Here is a 27,141-nt window from a genome sequence, read left to right as displayed (position 1 = left end):
TGAGTTAAGATTCTATCAAAGCTAGTCTGTTAGAAAGGAAATAGCAAGATGAATATTCTACCCATGGCAAATAACTCAAGACCACACAAGTCAATCAGGCATCTGCCAAAATGCAAATGCTCCAATTTCAAATCTACATGAAAGTTATGGAATGGAAATAGACAGTGACTGAGGAGCTAGAGGAAAGGTGGAAGCTGATTCCTCTGATCCTTCCTGAGGAGGATAATTATTCCTGCTGTTTGAAATTGTTAGTAGTGGAGACCAGGTGCAATGGGATTGATCATCTATGGTTATCAGAATAGCCCACTTTGTCTCAATGCAAAAGTCTAGAGAAATGCTATTAACATGTGCTTTAAGGAGATAGAGAAAGAATCTTCAACACTCAAGTTTGAATTCAAAGTTACAACCTGATTTTGTTTCACACTTTTTTTTCTACTTCCCAATGGTCATTTAGGATGAAATAAACAGTAAAATAACTGGTTTTTAAAAAGATTGTCTAATTTCCAAATACTGAATATTTTTCATGACCAGTTATTTTTTATTACATTCTGTTTTGGTAAGAGAATATATTCTATATGAACTCAGAGAATACATTCTATATGGCTCAGAATATATATGTATTTGTGCACTGAGTTTAATTTAAAAAGAATAGTATTCCACAGTTATTGGCTGAAAGTATTTTGTTGGTTGTTTACTTAGCAAAAATAATTTTGAAGAAGCAGAAGATTGGAGTACTTAATACTCCTTGCTTTTAAGACTTATAAAGCTATGGTAATTAGAAGATTCCCCCTCACACACACACATAGAAAATCTGTGACAAACAAAAATATCTCCAGACATTACCAATTGTCTCATGGGGTGTAAAATTGACTCTGGTTTTGAACTACTAATCCAGCTACACCAGCTTTTTGTTTTCTTTTTAGAACATATAGGCTGCATCTTTTACCATAATTTTATTTTTCAACTTTCACTAATTTTATTTTTTAAACTTTCAGTACCCTATGTTTTAGACAGGTACCATTTTTTAAAATTTAATTTTATTTGTTTTAATACAGCAGGTTCTTATTTAGTTATCTATTTTATACATATTAGTATATACATGTCAATCCCAATCTCCCAATTCATCCCACCACTCCCCGGCCCACTTTCCCCCCCTTGGTGTCCATACGTTTGTTCTCTACTTCTGTGTCTCTATTTCTGCCCTGCAAACCAGGTAATCTGTACCATTTTTCTAGATTCCACATATATGCATTAATATACGGTATTTGTTTTTCTCTTTCTGACTTACTTCACTCTGTATGACTATCTCTAGGTCCATCCACGTCTCTACAAATGACCCAATTTTGTTCCTTTTTATGGCTGAGTAACATTCCATTGTATATATGTACCACATCTTTATCCATTTGTCTGTCGATAAGCATTTATAGACATGTACCATTTTATTTTTAATTTTATCTAAATATATCTGTCCAAATACTGATTTTGCCTTTTACTAATGACATTTTTCAAACTTATCATCTTTTTCTACATTAATTTCTTTAGTATTCTTTCTTTCCTTTTTGAATTGGCTTAATCAATTTTTTAAATCCCTTTATTCCTTCCACTGGTTTTTATGATATACATTGCATTTTAACATGCATACTTCTTAACAAACTTGATTTACCAATGTTTAAAATTAATTCATATCTCTATTCTCTTCTCAAGGAATATAAGCAAAGATTTCAAGACATTTTACCTCATTTTGCTCTCTCCCATTTTACTTTTGTTGTTTGGATTTTAATATTTACTGCAGTAAGTAGAATAATGCCTCCCCCCACAATGTCCAAATATGTTCACACAGTAATTCCTAGAACCTATGAATATGTTACCTTACATGGCAAAAAGGACCTTGCAGATGTGATTAAAAATGTATCACAAGGGTCCTTATGAGTGAAAGAGCAAGGTAGGAGAGTGAGACAAGTAGGTGTCGATTGAACAAGAGGTCAGAGTGATGAGGGAAGGCAGGAATCAAGAAGCATAGGCAGTCTCTTTAAGAATCTTCTTCTGGAAACTCCAGAAGAAATGCAGCCCTACTGATACCTGGAGTTTAGCCCAATGATACCTAATTCATATTTTTGAACTCCAGAACTATAATGAATTTGTGTTCTTTTAAGATACTGAGTTTGTAGTAATTTGTTACAGCACAAATAGGAAATAAATAAACCACATTTCGTTATACCAATTCCATTCCCATCCCAGCACTCATTATTATTATTTCAGTTACTTTTCATTTAGTGTTCTTGCTTACTGACTTATTTGCCATTGCTTCTTTCATCACACTACAGTCTTTTGGGTCCAACTTCATTTGTCATAAAGAATATCTTCATCTAGCTCTTTGAGGGAAGGTCTTTGTGTGGTGCATTCTGTATATCTTTTTGTGAAACTATATTTATCATGCCTTAATCTTCAAAGGAGCCATTATTTGGGTAGAGAATTCTATTTCTCAGGGCACTACCAAGATATTATTCCACTGTCTTCTTGCCTCTAATGTGGCTTTGGGGAGACAATTAGCCGTAGCATAGCTTTTACTTTTGTTCTCCCTAAATTGCTTCCTTTTACCTTTTTAGTTAATTACCTATTAATTCATCTATTTTCTTTTATAGTTAATTAGCTACTAAGGAAGCTAATTAACTATAAAAATAATTTTCTTACATACTTTTTTTTTTAAAAGCAGGTTACTTTTGGGGTAGAATCACTTGTACTCATTTTTAAATTCTGTCTTCAGGGCCTCAGGCACAAGCATTTTTTTTTTTTTTTTCGTTTTGGGCATTTCCCTCTAATTCTTTATTCTTAGCTATACTACATTTGCTGTCGATCTACGTTCAGGTCCTGTGCCTCAAAAACTAACAGTGCCTCCTCAAATAAAGAAAATCCCCTTGAGGCTTCCCTGGTGGTGCAGTGGTTGAGAGTCAGCCTGCTGATGCAGGGGACACGGGTTCGTGCCCCTGTCCGGGAGGATCCCACATGCCGCGGAGCAGCTGGGACCGTGAGCCATGGCCGCTGAGCCTGCGCGTCCAGAGCCTGTGCTCTGCAACGGGAGAGGCCACAACAGTGAGAGGCCCGCGTACCTCTTTGGTTCTTCCGTTACTTCTTCTTCCCCTTATCTCTCTTTGTCCTTTCTTGGTGCTTGGTGCTTCTTAGCAGTTCCAGCTACGTGACCACTGCTTTTACGCTTGCTTCCCGACATCCTGGGCTTGAAATAAAGATACTGTACTACTGTACTCTATACAGTAATGTGTAGTAAAGTACACAAAAGCACAACCACTTGTAGAAGATGCACAAACGTGACAATGTACACCAGAACTAACACGTGAACTAACTTACGTTATTGGACATGCAAACGCACGTTCTCATCTTTGAAAGTTCTCAACTTGAAGGTTAGTATGTAGGGGACTTACTCTAATACTCTAGGCAAAATATACTATGTATTTTAATTCTTCACATTTATTTATAGAAACAAATAGGGAATAAACTAAGTTTCACCAGACTAGATGACCTGCAATAAGTAAGTTAAGAACCTCCCTGGAAATAAACAATTGCATAGACATGAATTTTAGCTTCTTTGGTGCAGGGTATTTATGTTTTTCTATAAATATACTTGAGATATTTTTTCTGGCATGCAGATGGAAACAATTTGGTGGCAAGGGTGGAAGGGAGCGTCCTTGTTTTTAAGATTTGTTCGATAGAACTGTAACAGTACTCAGTCTAAAGCTCATTTTTCTCTAAGACTGAGACTTTTTTTTCTGAGACTGTGCACTCTGAAAAATGGCCCATTTCCAGTCTGTCTGTGGAAACAAACTTTATTCTCAGCCCTCAGTCAACACTAGGAATGTTACCTCTAAACCTCTGAGATTGATCTTTCCCCATCCTTGAGTAGTTTTCTCACATGCACATGCTGATCAGTACTCAACTGAATTGTCCAGGGGAACCTTCTGCACATCTCCAGAATTATAGTTTTGAGCAATGCTCTCCTTTCCAGTACTCTGTCTTGTGAACTGTAGCTGCTCTAGTCTCCCTAGACTCTCAACTCTGTCTCCTCAATTCAGTGAGTCCACCAGGCTCTGTCTGCTTTCTCCCTTCTTGTGTCACTGGCTAAAATTTTCTCGAAGCTATAAGCCATAGTATCATAGGAATCACTTCATTAGTTTTATTGTTGTTGTTGTTCTACTCATTTGTTTTAGGTAGAAGGTTAAATTCAGTCCCTATTATCGATACTTCATTTTAGCTGGGAGGTCCACTTTTAATAAATATCAAAATGCTTTACTTGAATCTAAAGCTTTATCTTTATATGTAAAATATGTTTGTAAAATAATCTTTGTACTTTTATCTATAATGCATAAATCTAATAATATGTGTTGCTTTATTCCTTTCTTGTATTTTAAATACTTTCTTTGAATGTTAAAGTTTTGAGCAAAATTTTTTGCCATTTAAAATGACTGAGAAAAGTATACGAGGAAAATATTATTTAATAACTGCAATTATATTTTATGCATGATCTCCTCTGTATAAATAGTCATACACTATAATTTACTGACAAAAATGTAGAGATAATAGGAGGAGAAAAAATAAAAAAAATAATTCAACAAAACTGTATTCTATAAGGTAATAGCATTAACTCATAAGACTATCAACCTGGCCCTCTAGTGGTTAAATATAGTTGTCGTTGGCATAAATAAAAATTATCCTTCTTTAACAAAACACAAATGCAGAGCCAGAGCCCACAGGACTTCTTATCTCCTTCCTGTTTTTTAGGATCTAAATTCCAGCATGATCAATTCTTAGAACCATAATATTTTGGCTTTCAAAATGGCTCTTAAGCATGTAAACTCCAATTTAAAGATTACATTTTAAGTCTTTGTCAGTTAACATTTAACAGTGATTATAAGGCTTTACAGCAATGGAACACCAGTTACCAAAGGGTCAGGAATTAGCTGTAAACCAAAGCCACTAAAGGGAGTGTAGGGCAATGGTAAATTTAATTCCTACCACAGTAACTTATAAAATTAGTCTCATCTATCTCCTAACTAACTAGTGTGCTATGGAACTATTTTAACTTTTATCACATAAGCATTATTCACCTTGACACTTTAAAGTTCAAGGCTATTTTAGCCTCAGTACCTCTGTACAAAGGACATTTATCATCAAACTTTACTATAAGAAGAAAATGATCTGCTAATTTTCTGCCACCTGCCTTTAAGAGGTTTCAGCTATCAGAGAGATATTTGTTTTAGATAGGTTCTAACAAGCAGTATATTATCCACTGCAATACATTTGCTGTCCCCACCCAAACATCTCTTCTGCAGACAGTAACAGTGAAAGTCCTTATCTCAATAGAAGTGTGTCCTTCTAACATAGGTAGAAATTAAAGTCAAATTAAATGAGGGGAAAAAAGTATATAATTACAAACAGAATATAATTCGAAGCATAAATTTAGAGTAGAAAGTTAGCTTCTTTTCAATTCTGCCTAGGTTAGCTTTCCAATTCTCCAGTAGAGCATATAATTTCTGGACACATTTTATCAGTTGATTAAAACAAGAATTCTATTCTTTCTTGCAGTATATGATCAAGTGAGATCTCCACTAAAATTACGTTTCTGTGATATCAATCAGAACAAATGTTATTTTGTTTTGGATTCAGGTATTATTTATTTCCTCCACTTTAATATTGCTTTTATGCTTTGTAGTGCTAAAATATCACATTTTATCAAAAAAGAAAAATTTTAGGTGCCTTAAAAATGTGCTTTTTAATTTTTTAAGTTAACATGTCCTGTTTTATTTTCTGCATGATGTGTTTTTCCCTACTCAGAATCTCTGAAGAATGATCTTAATGTGATGGGTGAAATGAGAAATCATCAATGCATACAAAACATAGTTATAATTTAAAACTTCAGAAGAACCTCAATATTTCTTTTAATTTAAGGATCCGTGAATTGATATCATAACATGTTAACGTTGAACTCTAATTAACATTACTTGAAATAAAAGAGGGCTGGAGAGTGGATTAAATAATTAGGGTATGTTGTGGAAAAAAAAAAAGCTTGTGATAACTGCTCTCTTTCCCCTGATCCTCCACCCCAGGCAACTCCACCACTACAATCAAAACTTTTTGGGCATGGATCTCAAAGTGCAGCCCATAACCAAGAATCCGGCACTATTTTTTGCTCCTTTCTCAGTAACCTCCATTACACTCCATGTTCACTAAGGGTACAAATATGCAGCAAGAGTCTTTTAGTGAATATTAATGTAAAAATGCACTTAATGAGTATGATTTTCTAAATTATAAATTATAAGCAATAATAAAAGCATGTGTGATAGCTAGCTAGCTAGATCTACATATTTTACAGTCAATTTGTTATTCTTATGTAGCAAATAGGTTATATTCTATAAGCTATTATGACATAGAACTCCTAGCTGCAGGTGACAGAAGGACTAGTAAGATAATATTGATAAAGTCTAAGTACTGCCTTCACATCTCATGGAGGATCTCCTCAATAGTAAGATGTTAAATTATTCATTTCACAGAAAAATTTTCCTCTAAACAATCATTTATTACCTAATCCTTTCTAAAATAAACATTTTACAAATTTGGGAAGTCTAAATAGCGATCTAAAAATACCATCATTACTTTAAGGTGCATTGAAAATTAACTGAAGAGATTGGCATCACTTCAATCTGATATTCACACTCTGCCTAAATAGTATTGTCTTCTGGATAGCATTATGTATTTACATAATCCAAATATCATATGTATACTAATTTCACCCATATTGCACCATGAGCTCTGAGACTGCTAATGAGCCCTGATGTACACCTGATTCACATATCCTACTTGGATATTACTTTGATTTGAAATTAGCTTGGTCATTTAAAATTCTTTCAAATGAGAATTTATTGAATGAAGTGATGATGAATATAGGCTCTGGAGTCAGACTGCCTGGATTCAAAGCCATGGTGTATCCCTTCTATGTGACCTCTACCAAGCTTCTTAACCTCTCTAACTCAGTTTCCTCATCTATAAAATAGTTCTAATAAAAACCATAACATCTTTATTCTTAGTTTCTGTGAAGATTAATTGGGATGATGTTGATAAAGCTCTTTGAATTGTATCTGCCTAAGTTTTAGCTACTTATTTTATTTACTGATAGCACATTCCCAATATAAATATCATGGTCATTCATCTCTACAACAAATGAATCACGAAGTCTTGTCAATTATGCCTCTATCATCCTTCTTCAATATATTCTACTCTTTTTATTTCCTTTGGGAGTGCTTTAGTTCAGTTTTTTTATGACCTCTTCTCTAGAGATCTGCAATAAATTGTCAACAGAGCTGCCAGTTTTCTAACAGCTAATCTCTCAATGTATCATTGACACTTTCATCAGATTTATCCACTGGCTCCCCATTGCTAACAAAAAAGAATAGTATTCAACGCCATCATTACTTGATTCTAAATTATTTTATATAACAATTTACTCTTTTGTATATTTAAAGGTTTAGTGCTTTTCCTGAGCCTCCCACAAGTTTTTGCACATTTTCTTCTTATATTCTTTCAGAATAACCTCTCCAACTTTTTAAACTTGAAAAAAAAATTTTAGGGTCCAGCATATCTGCCATTAACTCAGTAGAGACTTTCCTGCTCCCTACATTAGGCATTACACATTGCCACATTCTAAGTCACACAATTATGTCACTTACTATAGTGCTGTTTTTGTCATTAATTGACTACATATAGCTTGCTCTGGATAGAGCATAAAATACCTCAAAAGCAACGTCTTTGTCTTTATCTTTGCTTCCACCACAGCTTTTTGCACATGATGGATATGGAATTTTCCCTATCTTTAGCTCTGATTTGTGATTCATTACAAGAGAAGCCAAGATACATACTGAAGTGACATTTTAAGAGTCATATAAAAGTATATTTTCTGAGTCTTTGAATAATAAAGTATCCTTTTATTAATATTTGGATAAAACTTTTCCTCTTCACGTTCATTTTTCTTTTGCTTCATTCTTATGAGTGCTACTGATGCTGAGAATCTGGAGGCCAGCTTAATATTTTTACTTCTTAAATGAGTTTTTTTTCTAATTTTTGTTTTATGTTTTAGTTTTAAAATGTCATCCAAAAATTGTATAATACTTTTTCCATCCATTTAGTAATCAGATAAGGAAAGACAGAATTTGAATTGTTATGAATCTCTTTTAATCTTCCTTGCACCCCAGAGAAGCCCTTTCACTTTTCATACTCAAATTCGTTTCTTTTTCTGCAGAAAGTTTTCTTTAAGTACTTTTGAATTAATGTTTTTATCCACATTCCTGTTTCTTTCTCATGAATAACTAAGGTTTACTCTTCATTATCATTTCTCCACATTCCTCAGATAACGTACCATCATTACTTGCTCCCTCTGATCAGCATTCTGGGAATATTATTCAGAATTTTACTCCATAACACTGAATCAGTTTTTATCAATGTCACTTTTGCTCTTAACCTCTCCTGTACAGACTTCAGTTTATGGGGTTCAGGACATGCTATGCCAAAATACAGCACCTTCATATACTGAATATTTTAAGCTGAAGGAGTTTGGGGAAATGGCAGAAGCAGGAAGATCACTCTGACCTCCTATGCCCTAGCCCTTCTTCTCTGAAGCAGGGCATAAAATCCTCATGTGAGAGGCTCCCTCCAACTACCCAAAGGACAAAAGCATCCTTATCTCCTAAAACAAAGGGACACCAAGAAGAATCCCAACAAACAGGCCTTGCTAAGTTCCCCCAGCTCATTACATTTATCTCACACTCCTTAACTTATCATATTTCTCCACAACTGCCCACTCTTGATCAACTCTGGCATGAAAATATACAAGTCTCTTTCTTTGGGTCTTTATTTCTTTATGAAGCCTCCAATGTCATGTAAAACTGACATTAAATAAATTTGAATACTTTTCTCTTGTTAATCTGTCTTTGTCAGTTTAATTTTCAAACCCAACCAGGGACCCTAAGAGGGTTGAGAACTTTTCTCTCCCCTACACTACAGTTACCACTGAAGATTCTTTGCAATTCTTTTCTATCTCACTCCATCCTTTCAGAAAATCTTAGCTTCTTATTTTTACTACTTATTCTTCTTTTCTTATTCCATCATCTTGTCTGTTTGTGTTACATACATACACATTTTCTTATATTCTATTGTTAGGGTGACAATACGTATTGGTTTGCCCAGTACAGTTTTGGTTTCTGGATGTTGTCCTGGTGTAATTACTGATAAGGCCCCTTTTGCTTCTCAAAAGTGTCACTTGATGTAATAAATTATATGGTTGTGCTAGGAATGTCAGATATGTCTTCTAAAAGGTTTTCTTTTTTCATCTTTTGACTAATGTGTCAACAATTTTCTGTTTTTCTGAATATTAATTGAGTTGGTGTTTTCTTTCCCACTGTTCCTTTTTTTGTTCTTCAGTATTGTTTGAAGGATCAATCTGTCCTAATGTTTACTCATTCATGAGTGACAAAAGATCTATAGAGAGTATTTGTGCACAGAATGTGTATTTGACCTTAGCTTCATTCATAGAATTCATTATCTCCCTGTTATTTTAACTATTTCTATACCTGTTTGACATAAATTGTTACAATGACTGTCCTAAGTTCCAGAAGTGTAAGTACATTCTCTAATGGTTTTTAAAATATGCTTCTACCTTTGTGCAACTGTGAAATGAATTCTTTCTGGAAAATACCAAGAATGATTTCTGTTTCATTGAGAGGGATTCTATCAACTCACCTTAGACAAATTTTATAGAGAAATATGTTACACACACACACACACACACACACACACACACACTCATGCTCCCATATTTAGAATCAGATCCTCCTTCTTGCTGGCTATTCCTGTGGATTATGGATATGAGTTGTCTTCAACTGATCTCATGACTTAACTACACATTTTAAGGATTTAAGAAAATGATCAAAATAATAAAATAACCATTGGTAAAGGCAGGAAAGATGCCTCCAAGACTTTTCTAATGCCTGACAGCCTCAAACATTTTTTTATTATCTGCTTCAATGTAATAAAATGCTCAATAATTTTTAAATCTCTCTGAGACTTTTCCTTTGCAATAATAAAGAGGAAGCATTCAAAGATAACAAAGAGAAAGGAGGGGCACAATAAAATGTACCTAAAGTACACGTATGGACTAAGAATCTTCCTCAACAAAGGAAAACTTCATCTATGTCATAATATTCTTCAGGGTTTTCCTCCCAAATCATCTCTGGTATCTAGTCCATAGCTATTCAGTATTTCTAAGTTGATTGCTCACATCTATCAATCGGTCTTTAAGCACCCATGTCTCCTTCCTCTTCCTTATATCTCAGGAAACAAATGATCAGCAACAGTCCCAGGCACCCCAGGGGTCCCAGTCATGCCAGGACCCAGCACCACAAAAAGGCAGGCTAGCAGTCACTGCACAAGGCAGGGCCTCACAGCCCATCAGGCCAGAGGTCAGCCCTACCTACCAGCATACTCACAGTAGTCAGCCCTCCCACACAGGAAAGGCCCACTGAGCCCACAAAAGGGGCACACCTAAAGCATATAGCTCTGGTAACAGGGGGTGGGGTGTATTGCTGGGCCTCTCTTACGGCATCCCTTACATAAGGTTATTTCTCCAAGATCAGGAAATGTAACCAAACTACCTAATATATAGAAATAAACACATAGAACTAGGCCAAGTGAGGAGATGAAGGGACAAGACAAAAGCCCAGAAGAAAAACTAAGAGAGGAGGAGATAAGCAGTCTACCCAATAGAGTTCAAGGTAATGACTCTAAGGATGTTCAACAAACTCAGCAAAGGAATGGATGAACATGGTGAGAAGTTTAACAAAGAGTTAGAAATGTAAAGAAGAAGCAAACAGAGCTGAAGAATAACTGAAATGAAAAATTAACTCAAAGGAAGGAAGAGATCAATGAACTGGAAGACAGAGTAGTGGAAATCACCTAAGCTAAACAAAAAAGAGAAAAACAAAAAACTTAAAAAATGTGGATACTTTAAGATATCTCTGAAACAACATCAGGTGTACCAACATTCACATTATAGGAGTCCCAGAAGGAGAAGACAGAGAGAAATGGGCAGAGAATTAGCTGAAATAGCTGAAAACTTTCCTAACCTGGAAAGGGGAACAGACATCCAGATCCAGGAAGCACAGAAAGTTCCAAACAAAATGAACCCAAAGAGGTTCACACCAAGATATTGTAATTAAAATGGCAAAAATTAAAGATAAAGAGAGAATCTTAGAAGAAGCAAGTGAAAACAACTATTTATGTATAAAGGAACTCGCAAAAGATTACAAGCTGACTCTTCAGCTGAAACTTTGCAGGCTAAAAGAGAGTGGTACAATATATTCAAGATGATTAAAAACAACAACAGCAACAACAAAAAAACCCCCCTATAACCAAGAGAATGTTACTCAGCAAGGCCATGATTCAGATATGAAGAACAGATATAGAGTTTTACAGAGAAGTAAAAGACAAAAGAGCTCAGTACCACTAAACCAGCTTTACAAATAATGTTAAACGGACTTCTCTAAGCAGAAAACAAAAGACTACAACAAGAAATATGAAAATTATGAAAGGAAAAATTTCATTGGTAAAGGCAAACATACAGTAAAGGTAGTTGATCAACCATTTATAAAGATAGCAAGAAGGTTAAAAGACAAAAGTAGTAAAATCATCTATGTCTGCAATAAGTAGTTAAAGGACACACAAAACAAAAAGATTTAAAATATGATGTCAAAAACATTAAACATGGGCAAGGGGGTAGTAAAAATACAGGTTTGTTAGAATGTGTTTGAACTTGAGACCAACTTACAATAGTCATAAATATATGTAGCTACACGTGCTTATGTATAAATATCAGGGTAACCACAAACCAAAAACCATGAGATATATACACAAAAAAGAGAAAGGAATCCAAACATAAAGCTAAAGATGGTCATCAAATCACAAAGGAACAGAGCAAAAAAGAAGAAACAAACAAAAAAGAACTACAAAAACAATCCCAAAACAATTAACAAAATGGTAATAAGTACATACATATGAATAATTACTTTAAATATAAATAGACTAAATGCTTCAATTAAAAGACATAGTGTTGCTGAGTGGATACAAAAACAAGACTCATACATATGCCGCCTACAAGAAGTTCACTTCAAATATAAAGACACACACAGACTTAAAGTGAGATGATAGAAAAAGTTATTCCACCCACGCACCTATAGTCACCTAATCTAAGACAAAGGAGGCAAGAATATACAATGGGAGAAAGACAGTCCCTTCAATAAGTGGTGCTGGCAAAACTGGACAGCTACATGTAAAAGAATGAAATTAGAACAGTCCCTAACACCATACACATAAATAAATTCAAAATGCATTAAAGACCTAAATGTAAGGCCAGACACTATAAAACTCTTAGAGGAAAACCTAGGCAGAACGCTCTTTGACATAAATCACAGCAAGATCTTTTTTGACCCACCTCCTAGAGTAATGGAAATAAAACAAAAGTAAGCAAATGGGACCTAATTAAACTTAAAAGCTTTTTCACAGCAAAGGAAACCATAAACAAGGTAAAAAGACAACCCTCAGAATGGGAGAAAATATTTGCAAATGAAGCAACTGACAAAGGATTAATCTCCAAAATATGCAATAGGTCCAGTTTATTTATTTTGGCTTTTATTTCCTTTACTTAGGAGACGGATCCAAAAAATATTGCTGTGATGTATGTCAGAGTGTTCTGACACAACATTATAGACTAGAAATCAACTTTAAGAAAAAAGAAACTGCAAAAAAACACAAACACATGGAGGTTAAACAATATCATACAATGCTACTATACAATGCAACATTAGCAATACAAAAGAATGAAATCTTGCCATTTGAGACAACATGGATGGACCTGGAGGATATTATGCTAGGTGAAATAAGTCAGACAAAGACAAATACCATAAGATTTCACTTATATGTGGAGTCTAAAAACAAATCAAAACAATGAACAAACAAAACAGAAACAGACTCATAGATACATAGAACAAACTGGCAGTTGTCAGAGGGAAGAGAGGTGGGGGAATGAGTGAAACAGGTGAAGGAGATTAAGGATATAAACTTCCAGTTATAAAATAAATAAGTCATGGAGATATACAGCATAGAGAATATAGTCAATAATATTGCAATAACTTTGGTGACAGACAGTTACTGGACTTATTGTGGTGATCATTTTGTAATGTATAAAATATCAAATCACCTGAAACTAATATAACATTGCAAGTCAATTATACTTTAATTTAAAAAAAACTAATATATTATTGAATATCATCATTATGCAGACTTGTCCACCTACCCACAGGAAATGCTAGAGGAAGGCAAGATTTTAAAGAGTGGACAAGCCCACTGAGGAAAGAGCACCCTGCATTCAGGCAGCTGCAAAGGAATAGGCAAAGAGGCAAAGAGAGAGCACAGAAGGTCTTGTTTTTCTCCCCAATTTTACCTACTGATAAGTGATTATACTTTCAGGTGGAGGAGAAACCCCAGGGTTCTGGGAAAATTTTATCTTAAGAAAAAAACATCAGGAGTGGAGATGAAGTTTTCTCCATTCAAATGTAATTTAATTTACATTTAAGTATGTATTTTGAGATTAAAAATTACTAATTGAATAATTTTATCAATATACATAGATTATAAATTTATTTATCTGAAAAGTAAAGCTTGAATTTCCTATTATCATTTATGTAGTATATTTAATAAAACATAATATTAAGAAAAATTTAAAACTAAGAGAAATTATATCATTACATATTTAATGGGAATGTTATTCTTCCCAGACTGTCAATTTGAAATTTTAGAACTTGATATTTATATTTATTGAAATATTATGGAAAGAAGCTTTATTAAACATTTACTACACTTACCACCATTCAAAATTTCAAATTTTATGTCAATTCTAAACGAGTGTATATTATTCATATCAAAGTTACAAATGGATCTAATTAATTTTACAATTAACCTTAATAACACAAAGAAAAATCTGTGACCATCATTAAATTTGTTTATTATTTAGTTTCACATTAGAATTTCTTTTAGTTAATAAGGCTTTCAGTCCCAAATGTTGATGATATAAAATAGTAATTAATTAGTACATGCAAATGAAATGCATTGACATAAAGCCACAACTCATAACTTATGCTTTCTCTATAAGGTTCTATTTTATGTCCAATACATAAAGAAGTATTTTATTATTATTTTCAAATAAACATGATATATACTATAATTAAATATTAAACAATTTGTTCTAAATATCTTTCTTCAGAAAAAAATCATAAAAATTATTTATTATTCTTGTTTGTTTTATTTTTTTGAAAAGTGAGAGATAAGATTAGGGGAAACCCAGACATAGTAGTATAAGTTCATTTACAACTTTAAATAAAATGTTAACAGTTATTTTTTTAGTGAACACCACTACCAATGCCATGTAAGAGAAATATGAGAAAATGATGTATTTAAAATAAGAGTGATTTTATCACTATCATTGATCATTTATTGAGAATATTACATGTAAAAGATCAGTATAGATATGTGTTGTTCAATATGGCAGCCATTAGCCCATGTGGATATTTAAATTTGAATTAATAATAATTAAGTAAGATTTAAAAATCAGTTTGTAATTTGTACTAGTCACAATTCAAATACTCAATGGCCGCCTGTGGTTACTAGCTACCATATTTGGTATAGAATATTTCCATCATTGCTGAAAATTCTATTGAACTAAAAGCTGAAGATTCACAACATGTAAGACAAAGTACATGCACTCAAGGATCTTGAAACAGAGTTTCAAATAAATGCTGTAGATAATATAAGGTAATCTGCCATGTCATTATGAACTGAAATAATAGCATGGAAGCATCAGCAATATGTGGGATTAAAGAGTGATAAAATCTTATCCTTGTTTTACCTATCTGGGAGAAATCTTCCCCATCTCTTTTTCCGGCCCACAGTTACTCCTCTCCTCTCTTTGGTTCTCAGGATCCTTAACATAATAACTTCAGTTATTGAAGGATTAAAAGAAGGAAGGAAGAGGGAAGAAATAAGAAAGAGAGAAAGGGAGGAAGGGCTGAAGGGCTGAGAAAGAACTTCATGCAAATTTAGCTTTTGTGCTAGCCTCTATAGACCTTCTACCAAACAGAGCAGCGCTGACATTAACTACCTGCTGAAATAAGAAGAAAGAAAAGTGCAGGAGACCAAGCAAATAAATATCTCAATAAAGACTTATTCTACAAGGAAAAACAAAAGATGCTTCTTTATTGTACTTATTCCCCTCCTTCGTTTCCAATGCCTTCTTAGAGTGAAGAAATTTTCCTAGAAATATTGACGATGGTAACATTTGTGTTATTCTTAGTAATCTCTTCATGGAAATAATGAAAAAGTCATAGGAACATCAACAATGAATTAATGTAAATGCAAATCACCATAAACTAGGCAGGCATGCAAGTGGAAGATCTTCCAACATTTTCCTCTTAATGTTATGGAGGAAATAGCAATTGCAAACACATCTCTAGTGTCTAGTCTAAATTTTAACATGATTAAGAGATTTCATGCATTGTGACTCAAAGAGAAGGCAATCAGGAAAATAATTTTGCATGCTGTATATAAATGAATCCCACCACATTAATACTAGTAAAGATACAAACTGCAATTACTTTTTCTTTTTCCAACTCTCAGGCATTTAGCGTTTCTATCTTAATAAAATAGACAATTTCTGAAGAAAACAGTGGCATAATGCTTCTGAAAATTCTCCTTTAGTATAAAAAACTTGTCCTCATTTATACTCTTAAAAGGTAAAATTTACATGATCATTTGAGAAGAAAATGTTAAGAATCTATTTGGAGTTGGTAAAATGATATGCAAACAAAGAAATATATTAGTACCATTGTGGTGAGGTCCATAATGGAGAATAGGGAGCAATTCAATAACACATAAGGATCTCAAGTGTGAATGTCCTAAAATCAATGCAGAAAATAGATAAATGCTTGGAATAAAGATTAAAGGATATAAAATCAAACCCTGATAGATTTAGTCAAATAATAAATGAAAGCAAGCACAATAACTTGCTTCCATGGTAAAAAATTACAGAATATATTCTTCAGCAAAAATAGACACTAATGGCAATAAGTTTATTTTATTTCTTTTTTTAAACATCTTTATGGAGTATAATTGCTTTACAATGGTGTATTAGTTTCTGCTTTATAACAAAGTGAATCACCTATACATATACATGTATCTCCATATCCCCTCCCTCTTGTGCCTCCCTCCCACCCTCCTTATCCCACCCCTCTAGGTGGTCACAAAGCACTGAGCTGATCTCCCTGCGCTATGCAGCTGCTTCCCACTAGCTATCTATTTTACGTTTGGTAGTGTATATATGTCCATGCCACTCTCTCACTTTGTCACAGCTTACCCTTCCCCCTCCCCGTGTTTTTTACATGCCTATGCATTTGTGTTTTTCTCAGCCACTTAAGACAGAGGAATAAGTAATTGTATTTTGTGGCATAATGGACATAAAATGATAAGGTTTAGTGTGGTAGAATTGACTTTAGAAAAGTAAAAATGAAAATGTATTGTTTGTTGAAGGAAAAAATGATTAAATTCATTTACGAGATAAAGAGAACATGTCATAACTATTTTATACCTCCTAGAAAACTTTTGAAAAAGACTTTAATTTCGCTCTTGAAAGAGCTGAACAAGATAAAAGAAAGACATAGTGGGAAGGGATGACCTTGCATCTTCTTAAATAACTATGACATATGAAAAGACTTTTCAGATTGTTTGGCTCATTCCAGTTACAAAGAACAAAAATATGTGGCAGCTTTCTAAGCCAATTGTGGGTTATTATGAGGACAAACAAAAATGTAAGGAAGAATAGCAAAGTATTCTGGAAGAGGATCAGCCTGAACTCCCAGTGAAGTGGATAGTTTTTCAAGACACATAACAAGTGATCTTATTGTCCTCTCTTCACAAAAGCAACAGCAACAGGCATATTTGGTTCTTTATTCAAACTTTGTTATGATGGCAACTCAGATATCTTTTCCTTTATTGATTTCTTCTGTTGTCATTACTAATAAACTCTAAGTAAGGTTTTTCTGCAAATTTCACAAGAGAATATATCTGATTGGTTGAAAATTCTTCATCCAGTATACAGTGATCTGTTTCTTAATCTGTGCACATCATTGGCCTCTGGCTAAGCCATAGATGACCTCCTTTTGATGGGTCATTGACTCAAACCTAAACAACTATAGTCAGGATAGTGAGTTCAATTTATGGCTTAGGAATGAAGACAGCTTGAAGAAGCTTTTCTTAAAAGGAGGTAGTATCAAAAGGCATTAAGGAACTCAGTTTCTGCTGTATGACAAAAATGAGGACTGAGACAACCATAGGTATGAAAACTCAGGTAACTAATGTATTATGAGTCTAAATTTCCTCATCTGTTAAATGCGGATTCATCAAAATATTTTCTGAATCTCTACTGTGTACTAGGTACTCTTCTGGGCACTCGAAAAATAATTTTGTTCTCCAGTGAAAAATAGGGCCCTCGTGGAACTTATATTCTGGTGTGGGAAATTATGGATGAAATAAATAACACAGGAGGTTCAAAAGTGATTAAATGCTATGGGGAAAAATGACATATACATAGAGAGAACAGGATAAGTAGGATTAGGGGTGCTTAGTGGGGGTGTTGCAAAGATTAATAGGATGATCATTTCAGTGAGAACGTGTACAGTTGAGCAGTCTTTTGAAGGAAGTGAGGTATTGTGATTTTTTAAAATATTGATTATTTCAAAAGTTAATGATGATTTTGGAAAGATGCTTCTACTGCACTGGTATTCTAAACATCAAACAATCTAGATTACTACTTATTCTCTGAATATCCTTAGAGGATACAGCCTCCATTCATTCACACATTCTTTTCTCTCTACTATGAATAATTCCTACCCAGCAATGGTAAAGTATCAAAAATATTATTTTCTTGACTAGGTCCACATCAAGTGCTATCTGCTTTCATGAAGTCTTTCCTGACACCCAATGTACACATCCCTTTTTAAATTATTGACCCAACTGTCTAATCATTACTTCCACCTACAACATTGATGAAATTCTTGCTATGTGCCTGGTGAGTGTTACTTCTCAGAGTCACAAACATGAGTAAAAAGAATACTTAAGCTCAAGTAGTCTAAAGTCTAGTTACTATCTCCTTTGATGCTGTTTTACAGTATTTCCAATATTTCATTTCACACTTTCATTATTTGTGTTATTCATATTTAGTTGTTAGATCATGGGCTTTCATGAGACCAACCTGAACTTGCGTCCTGGTTCCCAACTTTTTCTTTAGTTCAAGTGCAAAGTTTTTATTATTGTTTTTAATTTTAAAAGTAAAATCCATAACTTCTTTAATCTACTAAGAAAGCATTACAGTAATATATAAACTTTAAAATGATATATAAAAAAGAGAAGGTTATGTATTTTCTCATTTGTGAATATTGATGTAAAACACCTTAAAAATACTAGTAAATCAGTTCAAATTACAATAATAATTAATTAATTCCTAGGGCATATTACCCCAAGAACATGTGGATTATTGAGTTTTAAGGTATCATCTAATGTACTGCATTATACTAATGAATTAAAGAAACAAAAACAACTTGTAATTTTATCGGTAGATGAAGGAAAATACTTGATAAACAAACGGCTAACATATATTAACGGGGAAGAAGAGGAGAAGGGCGCAGGGGTGGAAGCTGTTGATGAAGCTACCACAGCAAAAGTTCTCCCCCCTCCCCCCTTCCCCTCCTCTTAAGGCCCCTAGAAAGGTTGAAGCTGCCACCGCCTGCAGTCGGTGACCTCGGCACCCACCAGCAGATAGAGGGAGGAAGCAACAGCTTGGAAATTCGGCCAAGTGATCTGGCAGGATGGGCATTTGCCTGACCTATTTTGTAGAAGAACTGGATGGCATATGTGACTGAGGTGGTATTGAGGGTCTCTGAAGCCTATGAAAGGTAGAAATGCAACCATGATTTCTTTTTCAACTCTACAGCATTCCCTTCCTTGAAGTCTTCATTTTTACATTAGTCTCAGGCAGTTATACTTAAGCATGAACATTGACGATAAACTGGAAGGATTATTTAAATGTGGCAGCATAGTTGAAATGCAGTCTTCCAGGGCAATGGTTGTAATGGGTGGAGTGTCTGGCCAGTCTACCGTGTCTGGAGAGCTGCAGGAGTCAGTGCTTCAAGATTAGAGTGTGCCTCACCAGGAGATGCTTGCTGCAGATGAAGTGTTTAACAAGAAAGTGAAATGAGACAACAGGATATGATATCACATGATGAGCTCATGGTCCATGAGGAGACAGTGAAAAATGATGAAGAGCAGATCGAAACACATGAAAGACTTCCTCAAGGTCTACAGTATACACTTAATGTCCCTATAAGTGTAAAGCAGGAAATTACTTTTACTGATGTATCTGAGCAACTGATGAGAGACAAAAAACAGAGAGCCAGGACTTACAGAAAAAGAAGAAATGGAAACAATGTTCTCCTGCAAAAATCCTTACAATAAATGAAGATGGATCACTTGGTTGGAAACCCCCTAAATCTCATGTTTGTGAGCACTGCAATGCTGCCTTTAGAATCAACTATCACTTACAGAGATATGTCTTCATTCATACAGGTGAAAAACCATTTCAATGTGATGAATGTGGGATGAGATTCATTCAAAAATATTATATGGAAAGGCATGAGAGAACTCATAGTGGAGAAAAACCTTACCAGTGTGAATACTGTCTACAGGTGATGAGACAAACCATGCTTCTGCCACATCAACACAGGACTTTTTGGATCAAGTGACTTCTCAGAAGAAAGCTGAGGCTCAGCCTGTCCACCAAGCTTACCAAATGAGCTCTTTTCCGTGCTCCATATCATGGATCCAGAGCTGGAATGCTCCTCAGTTTAGCACTGCCAATGGACAGGCGAACCTTCGGGGACCAGGGACAAGTGCTGAACTTCCAGAATATTCCTTGGTAAATGTAAATGATAATAGAGCTTGGATGACATCCTCACCTGATGCCACAACTGGCCAGACTTTTGGCTTAAAAAAATGTGTAAATAATACTGGCACTTTAGAACAGATTAATCAAGAGTGGGGTTACTCTGTAAAATGGAGTGCTGTATGGATTTAAGAGCAATGTGTTAAAACAAGGTAAGCTGATATGAATAGCAAGATAATCCAATAACTGCATTTTGTTTGGTTAGTCAGCATTCTTTGAACTGCCTTACGTGTTGTCACCTTTATAGAAGCAATGCATTATTTGTTTTAGATCAGAAACTTGTTATTCCACCTACACCAAACTTAAAAGGAAAAACAAAAGACTTTCGCACAATTGTTTCCTAACTGATAACACTGTACATTCTTAGGAGATTAGTAATTGTGTGAAATTTACTCATACTGTTGCTAAGTTTTTCAGCATAGTCATGGCACGTCAGCAGGGAATCTGAGTATACTTTATAGACAGAGTGAACTTAAAGGTTAAAATGTCAAGAGATTATGGCTTCAATAAATTAGTGTGTCTTATGGGGGAAAAAAGGAAACCACCTTTTAAAAAGAATGATACGTCACAGACCCTTGATTTTCATTTTGCATTATATTGACATGTTTTTTTTTGAGAAAAAAGTAATAAAAATCTGATAGTCTAAGAAAAAAAACATATATTGAGTATTTACTGTGAAGCAGGTAATGTTCTAACTTTACATTTATCGATTCAATTAATCTCACCACAATCTGGTGTAATAAATACAATTGCTATTCCATCTACAGAAGAGGAAATTGAGGCACAAGAAATTTACATAACTTTCCCAAAGTCCCATACACATAAATAGCTGAGTATGGTGTGAACTTAGAGACTTTAGTTCTAGCCAAGAAAAAAAAACTTCTTTAACATGATAAAATGTATCTACCAGAAATCCACAGGATTCATTTTAACGTACTGGAAGAACTTCCTTTGAAGTCAGGAATGAGGAAGGATATATGCAATAATCATTATTTTTTAACATTGTGTTAAGGATTGTAGCCAATGGATTAAAGGAAAAAAATATACATATATTTTGGGAAAAAAGAAACACATTGATTATTTAAAGACAGTATGTTATGTAATTAGAAAATCTTTATGAATCAACTGATAATTTCTAGAATAAGCACACAGAAATAAAATTATTATACAATAATAATAACCTTACCAAAAGGTCAAAAATATTTACTAAAAATAACTACAAAATTTAACAGTAATGTATAAATGTCCATAAAATGATTTTGTATGTCATTTTTATATGAATATACTGAATATTGTGAATATACTGACTGATATAAAATTACTTGATAAATTCAAGATAGTGCAACTTTGGGCAGAAATTAACTAACTAATTATAACCAGAAATATAAATGTACAAAAATAGCTAAATTTTTTTTAATAAGAAAAAAATGGGAAGTGGCTATCCATACCTATTATGCATATACAGACATATATATGTCTGAATGTATGTACACACACACACACACACACACAAAGCTATGGATATAAGGATTATATAGTTATGGTACAAAAATAAATACATCTGTGGAACACAGAATTCTGAAAAGGACTTCATTTTGGGGTATCTGAAAGATGACAGGTATCTTTTTTAAAAGTCATTTAAATATAGTAAGAATGGAGACGACTTTTAAGTATAACAGAAAAACCAAAAAGTCAAAATAGAACAAAATGATGGATTTGTGTATGGCAGAGACATCTGTATTGCAAAATATACTGTGATCAAAGTTAATTGACAAATGATACACTATAAAGATATTAATAATCTCTTTTATAAAGAATAGTTCACTACTCAACATATAAAGAAAAAAGTGTTTTTTCACACATGCATCTTAACTAAATAAGAAAATGACCATTTCAAAAAAAAAGTAGGCAAAGATTATGAACAATATACAAAGAAAAATGAAAACATGTGAAAGAATGTTACTATCATTAATAATTAAATAAAATCAAATTAATATAACAAAAACATTAACCTATAAAACTATAATGGTTAGAGAGAGCAATCAATACCATGAAAACCTGACAAAAATACTGGTGAGAAAGTAATCTAGCCCAATTGCTTTGTAAGTTAATTTTGCACTATAATATTTAAGTATGCTGCCTTTTGTTTCAACAATTCCAATGCTAGAGATTTATCTTATGTAAAAGGTAAGCAACCATCATGTTCGTTACAGCATTATTTATAATAGTTCCCCTACCCTAGAAAAGTTGTAAAAAATATGTAAAGATATTTAAAAATTATTGTTTAATTAATGGAATACTCTCCAATGCAATTATGTAGTTTCACATGTTAGCACAGAATGCACTTTTAAGTCTTAAATAGCAATTCACATAACAGTCTGTATAGACTGATACTATTTTTGCCAACACAAAGTCTGATTTTCTGCTTATGTGTATACGTACACATGTTTGTATGTATTTAATGTTTGTTCATTAAAGTATACATACCAAATATTTATTGTGGTTAGTGCTGGGGAGTGGGATTTGCGGCAATGATGGATAAATACTTTTATTTACCTTTATAACATTTTCCACTGTGAATTATTTTATTTACAATTAGCATGAATCATTTTTTAATGAACAATTCCAATCTGCAAAAATATAAATAAAAAATAAAAAACAGTACAAATGATAAGCTGTTTGAATTTATCATTGAAAAAATCTATGTAAATTGTCCTGATTATCCTCTCATTTAGTAAAATATAAATGAAAAACACTATTCATAGATCAAAAACATGTCAACCTATTAAATTTTAAAATTGGTGTATTACTATTAGATTATCTTTTTAATTGAAAAATTCTTCTCTACTTCAGGGTGAAATTCCAACATGGCTATTCTTTTCCCTTCACCTGTTTCCTTTTTCTATATTTATAAAGTTCAAGCAAGGTAGACATGTTGAAAAGGAAGACTTTAAGACATTTCATTTTCAGATTTGACTATCAATCATCAGAGCAGCAGATTTCATAGGAGCTATAATTCCCTAAAGCATTTGGTTCAAGCTAAAGGGCCCTTTCTATTTCTGGTAATATTAAAATGCAGACTACCTGCCTAGTTTAAACCAGACTTACCTATGTGAAGTTACACCCTGACAGCCTGCTTTCAATATTTCCCCCCTCACCATTGGCTAAAAATCAAACTGCCAAGGAGTACTTCTCATTGTACTCTGACACACAACATGTTGATTTTTCTGCTTCACTACCAAATGAAAATGAAATGACCCACAGGGTTTCCCAGTCCAAACAGCATTCTGTCATTCCTGACACTAGAAATTCTGTCTTCCTGTTGCAAAGTACTGTAGGGATATTCTGTGTGAGCTCTTGAAGCATACGAAATGGTCGGAAATCCTTGTTTTAAGATTTGGTTGGCTCAAAAAATCATTTAGAAGCTAAGGAACTTTAAATAATTCCATATTTTCAAATTTTAAAGATCTGGGAAAGGAGAAGTGATAGCATTCCAGTTATCCAGTTATCTGTAGTTATTCCATGTAATTTAAGGAAAAATGTTCAAGGCAATAAAAATTCCAGCTGACAATTTACCTTCTTCTCTTACTGAAAGATTAATTGGATCCCTTGGCAAAGGATTGTAAGAGTTTATATTTTTCCATTTCACCTACTTAGAAAATATTTGAATACTACATTTTTATGCTTTGAGATACTTCACCTTTTGAAATCACTTATTTGGTATCCAGTTAAGATATTAGAAAACGTTGTCTTTAAGTAAGAAGAATGAACATACAACTAGAAAATGACTATCATTTATGAAGTCCTTCCTGTATGGCAGACAGCACTTTAATTGCTTTAAAAATGTTATCTGGGGGCTTCCCTGGTGGTGCAGTGGTTGAGAGTCCGCCTGCCGATGCAGGGGACACGGGTTCGTGCCCCGGTCCGGGAAGATCCCACATGCCGTGGAGCGGCTGGGCCGGTGAGCCATGGCCGGTGAGCCTGCGCATCCGGAGCCTGTGCTCCGCAACGGGAGAGGCCACAACAGTGAGAGGCCCGCGTACCGCAAAAAAGAAAATGTTATCTGAGGCTTTCCTAATTTAAGTCTCAAAACATCTCTCTATGTCTTAGGAGCTTTTCCAAATTTGAGGTACAGAGAGATTCAGTGATGTACCCCGAATCATACATCTTAAGTAGTGAAAGCAGAATGTGAACTCAAGCATTATGAGAGCCCAAAACTCTCTTTTTAGTTATTTATTATTTTTTTTTTGCGGTACACGGGCCTCTCACTGTTGTGGCCTCTCCCGTTGTGGAGCACAGTCTCCAGACGCGCAGGCTCAGCGGTCATGGCTCACCGGCCCAGCCACTCCGCGGCATGTGGGATCTTCCCGGACAGGGGCACGAACCCGTGTCCCCTGCATCGGCAGGCGGACTCTCAACCACTGCGCCAACAGGGAAGCCCGAGCCCAACACTCTTAATGTGAAAGTACACATACAAACGGCTGTCACTGGAATTCTGGAAGGGAAGTCTCTGGTGGGAAGGAACACAAAAAAGCTTCCTCGGAAGTGAAGACACCTGGAGACACCTGCAAAAGTGTGGGATTTCACTGGGGTCCGGAAAGGATCTTCAGATAGCTGTACAGTGGCCCAAGTGACTTCTACCCCAACATAATGTCCCATAAGTATTGGGGTTTATAAGAATAATATGTAGAAGTTATAGCAACAGAGGTTTGAACAAACTCACTATTTACTACATAAGTGAAATATGTAGTAAGATATCAGGACTTCCTTTTATCATCTTTTACATGCTGAATTATCATTACAATCACCAATTGCACAATTCACACTGCTTTCTTTAATTCACTGACAAAATACACCACAAAGAAAAACTGCATGGCAGTTGGTAATTCTACATCTGAAAGACCTGTAATTTTCTTGGATAAAATACTTGGGGAATTCTCATGGTCTGAAGTACAAAAGCTTAGCATTATCCCTTATATTTTTTAACTACTTTAAAATGATCTATCTACAACCAACAGCTGATTCCCAATGTGCCTGCCAGTTTCAATGAAAACTCTCATCAACAGCCTGCCGTGCCTTGTAAGCCTATTGCTTTTATATTCAAATTTACTGCAAAAAAAAAAAGTCATTTTAAAGCTCATGGCTATAATGGGTATGTTTCGTAAATATTCTGGGAGATTTATGATCATCCTAGCCCCCAATCCTTTCTCTGCTTTCTGTAAGGAATTCCTCTCTTATATCTTTAAATCAGTTAAATTATCTTATATCTTCTCTCCTACCATTGTACTCCCATTCTTTCCAATTTCCTGCTTCCACCTCTAACAAATGTATGTCCTGCTCTTTTTCTCTTTTTGCTTATTTCCAACTCTTTGCTTTCATTGCAAATGTAATATGGTTTTTATTCATACCACTAAATTCGAATTACATTCAAAAGTTCATAAATTATCTCCTACTTGCAAATTTAATGATAAGTTTCGAAAGCTGTAAGCAGAATATACTTTTACTGATTATTAAGTTCTTGAACAATACCTTCCTTGGCTTCCAGGAAACTGCACTGTTTTTACTGTCCTTCTACATCTCTGATAATTTTCATTACTTTCTTTTGTTGGGTCCCCTTTCTTCTGCTATTCGTTGAATGTTACTTATGTCTAAATTTCCTTTATTTCTTGAGGTTTTCTCTTCCACTCCATGGTTTCAATTCATACCTATACATCAATGCCTACCAAAGACCTTTACAGATTAAATGTCTTCCCAGAATTCCAGACTCATATTTCCCCATACAACTCATTTGGATATTAAACAAGCACCTTAATTTAGCATACCTCAAATTAAAATCTACCATCAAATCTCTATTACCTTCATCGCTCATGCCTTTCTTCAAAAGTCTGCTGCTCTGCCTGCTTTGTCTATTTCAGTTAGGGGTTTTACTATTCATCCAGCCACTCAGCTAGAAATTATAAAGTCAGGTTTGATTTTACATTCTCAACACTCTTCCCCACCAATTATGCTCCCAGTCAGTCTAAGTATTTTGACTCTGCTACTTCTGAAAAACATCTTTATTTTCCTATTGATATTTTATTTCCTACAACTAAACTGAAACAATAATTTCCTAAAGGTTGGAGGAGAAGATGGCGGAAGAGTAGGACGCGGAGATCACCTTCCTCCCCACAGATACACCAGAAATACAACTACATGTGGAACAACTCCTACAGAACACCCACTGAACGCTGGCAGAAGACCTCAGACCTCCCCAAAGACAAGAAACTCCCCCACGTATCTGGGTAGGGCAAAAGAGAAAAGAAAAAACAGAGACAAAAGAATAGGGACGGGCCCTGCACCAGTGGGAGGGAGCTGTGAAGGAGAAAACGTTTCCACACACTAGGAAGCCCCTTCGCGGGCGGAGACTGCAGGTGGCGGAGGGGAGAAGCTTCGGAGCCGCGGAGGAGAGCGCAGCAACAGGGGTGCAGAGGGAAAAGCAGAGAGATTCCCACACAGCGGGTCGGTGCTGACCAGCACTCACCAGCCAGAGAGGCTTGTCTGCTCACACACCGGGGCGGGCGGGGCTGGGAGCTGAGGCTCAGGCTTCGGTCGGATCCCAGGGAGAGGGCTGGTATTGGCTGCGTGAACACAGCCTAAAGGTGTTACTGCGCCACAGCTAGCCAGGAGGGAGGACGAGAAAAGGTCCGGAGCTGCCGAAGAGGCAAGAGACTTTTTCTTGCCTCTTTGTTTCCTGGTGCGCAGGGAGAGGGGATTAAAAGCGCTGCTTAAGGGAATTCCAGACACCGGCGCGAGCCACGGCTATAAGCGCGGACCCCAAAGACGGGCATGAGACGCTAAGGCTGCTGCAGCTGCCACCTGCTTGCCTGTGTGCAAGCAGAGGTCACTATCCACACCTCCCTTCCGGGGAGACTGTGCAGCCCGCCACTGCCAGGGTCCCGTGATACAGGGATAACTTCCTCAGTAGAACACACGGTGCGCCTCAGGCT

General features: G+C 35.0%; 1 pseudogene; it reads left to right on the top strand.

Annotated features, from left to right (window-relative positions):
• The first annotated feature begins 19,204 nt into the window (after positions 1-19,204).
• On the top strand, positions 19,205-20,287 carry LOC116756342 (annotated as a pseudogene).
• The last annotated feature ends 6,854 nt before the right edge of the window (positions 20,288-27,141 follow it).

Source organism: Phocoena sinus, chromosome 7 (assembly GCF_008692025.1).
Source record: "Phocoena sinus isolate mPhoSin1 chromosome 7, mPhoSin1.pri, whole genome shotgun sequence".
Lineage (NCBI taxonomy): Eukaryota > Metazoa > Chordata > Mammalia > Artiodactyla > Phocoenidae > Phocoena > Phocoena sinus.
Note: the sequence above shows the minus strand (reverse complement) of the source record. Positions and strands in the feature narration are given on the sequence as shown.